Below are 4,787 nucleotides of genomic sequence, written 5' to 3'. Positions count from 1 at the left end.
AGTAGCTACCGGACACAGTCAGATAAACATCATCATAATAAGTACAAGACAATCTATGAGAGTACCGACAGAAAACATATTCAACAAAATGATGTAGGCAAAATAAAAAGGGGCAAGGCAAGGTAAGGATAAGGTTAAGGTAAACAGGCTAGGATATGTGAATGGAGGTAAGTTGGGCAAGTTTGTTGTTGGGCAAGTTTGTTGTGGATAGCCACCATTTATTTCACAATCATCCCGAGGCCACGAGCCACTTCCTCCGAGAGAACCAACCGAGAACAAACAATGTTAATAGTCCCATGAGATGCATCATAATCCTGTCCACGCAAGCCAATCAATAACTCGAATATCCAGCGTAAATAGAGCAATTTCCCTTAGAATACACCCAGGAGTAATGGTACGATGAATGCAATGGAACACAAATTGGTAAGTACCATCAAGGATCCGGGAACGAATGGATGATACAAGCATTTGGGTCAAGGCCTTTCACAAGTTTCAAGCCCACCCTTTTCACTTTCCTCCTTTTTTTTTTTTTTTTTTTTTTTGCTTATTTTTTTTCGAAGCTCTTTTTTTTTTTTTTTGAAGCTTTTTTTTTTTTTTTTTTTTTTGTTTCTCCTCGTCAGCCACAAGTTTCTCAATCACAAGATTCACAACCCCTTTATGACTTTGGCAAGCAAATCTTAGAGGCATCAGAATGTGTGTCACGATTTTAGGGCCCCTCGATTTCTGTAGCCAGTTGCTCGGGAATGGTTGCATATGGGGTATAGATGGTGGTTGGCTAGGTGATGGGTGTGTAAAGGAAATGGATTTTGGGTTGAGCTGTTGGGTTTGGTTGTATTTGGTAGGGTGTCATAGTGTTGGATTTGTTGGTGGTTTTGGATTTTGGGAGTGTTTGAGTTTGGGTCGATAATTGGGAAAGTAAGAGGGAGGCTTAATATAGGTATTAAGGTCGGTGGATATGGAGATATGGGTAAGGCTAATAAGGAGATGGTTATATTTATTTTGCCAAATTTGCACATGAATATGTAATCATAGTAACAACCTAAAAGACATGTCAACTTATTACTAGTCTATTTGAAAGAATTAAACGACTAGAGTAAGTAGACTACAACCAAGCTCAATAACGAAAAGGAGAATTTACCAACTCAATATCACAACTACTCCATTCTAGTCAATCATCGAGGAATTAATTTTAGGACAAAATTGACTATGAGCCACTATTCAATAGACCTAATTCTAATCGGATTTTCTCAAATTGTTCCTTAGCCAATGGTTTAGTGAAAATATCGAATAACTGATCTTCAGTTTTCCAAAATTTTAAGAATATGCTCCCTTTTTCTATATGATCATGAAAAAAGTGATGAGCGGGATATTTGAAAAAAGATAAAGGCACTCGTGTTATCATATGAAAAATCATGCATTAATAATCATACCTCAATCCCGTAATTGTTGTCTTACCCATAGGATTTAAGAACCACAATGTGTAGATGCATTCACTTCCTTTGGTGGCTATGGTTGAACTCTTCTGATTGATATTGGTCGAGATGTTATCCAAAGGATGCGAGCTTTGATGCTTCATACGTCGAGGAACAAATATCTCTGGTTCAGGCGTAGATTGAACAGTACTGGTGTCTGTTCGATTCTGCTCAGCTTCCCTGTTTGTGGTTCCTATTCGCCTGAGCCACTGGTTGTCTGGTTTGTATCTGCATTAAACCGTATGTCTGTCTGTTCATAATCAGCTATTCTCGTAGATTTCTCTTGATTAAACAGTTCCAAGTTCTGTTCAGTTCCCCCTGAATTTGTGGACTCTTCAGCGCATGTTCCATCTAATGATGACGAAGGCTCTTCTTCTAAATCAAGGGAATCATCATCTACCAATCCAATCTCGAAATCATCATCATCCTGTAATTGATCATTAAGAACATTAGTTTCATCAAAGATTATATGCACACTCTATTCAAAGCAAATGGTTCTCTTATTGTAAGCTTTATAATCCTTGCTTTATTTTGAATATCCTATGGAAACCGCCTTATCGCTTCTTGGATCAAAAATTTCCAAATTATTTTAGCCATTATTGTGAACGAAACATTTTGATTTAAAGCAGCGGAAATGTGATATGTTTGGATTTCGCTCATAAAGAAGCTCATAAGACGTTTTCTTAAGGATAACTCTAATAGAGGCACGATAATGAATATAACAAGTGTTCACGGCTTCTGCCTAGAATTGAGCCTTTTTCATGATAGAAACAGTTCAGAAGTCTGTTCTATTTCCAATTTCTTGAGAACGATGTTATCTAAACAGTTCAGCGGTCTGTCTGACAGGCTTCGATCTGGTTTAACTCATCCTCGTAGGCTTTCTCTTCCTCTTCTTCTTCATCTGCACATATGCTTAATGATGTTAGATATATATTTATAACCAAGATGAAGAATACAACATAATAGGTAGTAAGCCAAGAGTTTAAGAATATACATACCAACTACCCTTTTATACTTCCAATGATATTTGCTTAAAACAAGATTAAGAGTTGAGAAGTTCTTACCATCCTTACTTGAAGTGTGAATAAACTTGAAACACCATACCAATTCATGTTTCACACCTCCACTTTGTAGGCTCTATGTGAGAGGCAAGAAAAAAAATATTGTCCCATATGCACCTTGAGCAACGAAAGTTATTATGATCAAAGCATGTTGCTCCCTCTCACTTTGGCCTGCAAAACGAACTATACTTTGGACTTGGGCACCCAAATTAATTTGGGTCCCTTTTGGTTAGTCACTTGTGCTAATAAGTCCTTTCGAATCCACATTTTCTTGACAATCTTAAAATTTTGTTCCACGTGACCTAACCGCTTCTTACAAGCATTAAATACATGTCCTGTTTTACCACAAAATTTGCACATGATGTACTCAGGTAGACCCACATACTTACGCTTGCGAAAGTCTCTTTCATTGGGTTCAGGTCTTTTAAAGCCAGCAGTACAAGAGTCATTTTATTTTGAACAGTCCGGAGGTATGTTTACTTTCTGTTCTGGGACCCAAATAGTACGGTGTTGTGAATTGTTTTGTTTGAAGTCAGAACGAGAGTCATAACCTAATCCAAGTTTATTAGTGTTCTTAGATTGGTTAACAAGAAAGTTTAGCACAGTACCACTACCTTCCCATTTAGCAACCACATTTCGGGCATTACTCAAATCGGTCTCCAAATTCCTAACTTTTACAAGTAATTTCTTATTCTTATCAAGGAGAGCGTCATAATCAACATTGAGTCTATCAAATTTGGAACGAATTTCAGAATAAGTGGTTGAACTAGTAACATGTACTCTTTTAATCTCGTCAAGTTCCTTAGTTAAATCATGAATCTTATTAACAAGAGACTCGTTATTGGCAGTAAGTTCAGAATGAACAGTCTGGTCGACTGTTCGTTTAGTTATGTCCTTCAGATCACGTTTTAACTGAAAATTCTCCTCCGCTATACTTTCTATTTCAGATTGCATTGCATCAAGATGCCTTTTTTGTTCATAACTAGTGTCCAAGGTCTCATCAAGTAATCTCAAAATTTTGTTTTTAGATAAAGACCTAATTTGAACTTTAAGATTTGAGAGACTTACCTCGTCATCAGATTCGCTATCCGATGCTTCAGAATTAGCCATGGGGCACTTGAAGGAGTCAACATACTTCTTACGTTGTGTCCTTGGTTTGTAAGTAGATCTGAGACAGAACTTTTCTTCTGATTCTTTGATGGGTTCATCGTCTTCTGAATCAGACTCACCCCAAACTGCAGCAACCATTGCACGTTTGAACTCTTGCTTAGATTTTTCACGTCTATCCTTAGAACTCTCCTCTTTCCATTTGGGACAATTTCGAACTTGATGATTTTGATCACCACATCCAAAACAACCCATTTTAGACTTGGTCGTGGTGAAGAAGACGAAGAAACAGATTTTTTCGACTTATAACTTTCGAACTTTCCTTGATTTTGCTTTCTAATTATTTTAGCAATTCGTTTAGATAGCGAGGCAACTTCCTCCTCAAGATCACTTTCATTATCACTTGAGATGGCATTCAAGGCTAGTCCCTTAGCTTTGGGTTTCTCATCGGCATCATTATCAAGAGTTATTTCGTGTGCCATAAGAGATCCCATTAAAGCTTCATAGGTGAGAGTGGTTAAATACCTACACTCTTCAATGGCCGTGACCTTTTGTCGCCATTTCTTGGTAAGACTTCTTAAAATTTTACGGACAATGTCCTCAGTTTCAAATTGTCGACCAAGATTTGAAAGTTCGTTAGTTATAGCTGAAAAGCGTGAAGACATACTCTTTATTGGTTCATCCTCGTGCATTTTAAAGGATTCGTATTGTTGCATTAAGAGATCAATACGTTGTTTCTTTACTTGCACGGTCCCCTCATAGGCTAGTGCTAGACTATCCCATATTTGTTTGGCCGTTTTACATCCTGCAATCCGACTAGTTTCTGATTCGCCAATTCCGGATTGCAGGAGTGATATGGCCCTAGCATTCTTCTCCGCCTTTTTGTAATCATCGGATGTGTAGTCCTTAGGCGCTTTTGCACTAGACACACCATTAGCATTGGTGGTAGTGATAGCTAGGGGACCATTTTCGATGATTACCCAACATTCGTAATCTGTTCCTTGTATGAAATGCATCATACGATTTTTCCACCAGCCATAGTCCGTGCCATCAAAGACAGGACATTTGACAAATTTGGAATTCATGAGAAAATAAAAAATAAAAAGATAAACTCAAAAAGGATCAAACTCTTTGCTGTAAGGCAATC

The sequence above is a fragment of the Silene latifolia genome, chromosome 3 (assembly GCF_048544455.1).
Source record: "Silene latifolia isolate original U9 population chromosome 3, ASM4854445v1, whole genome shotgun sequence".
Taxonomy (NCBI): Eukaryota; Viridiplantae; Streptophyta; class Magnoliopsida; order Caryophyllales; family Caryophyllaceae; genus Silene; species Silene latifolia.
The sequence above is the reverse complement of the archived record's forward strand: the minus strand, read 5'-3'. Positions refer to the sequence as shown.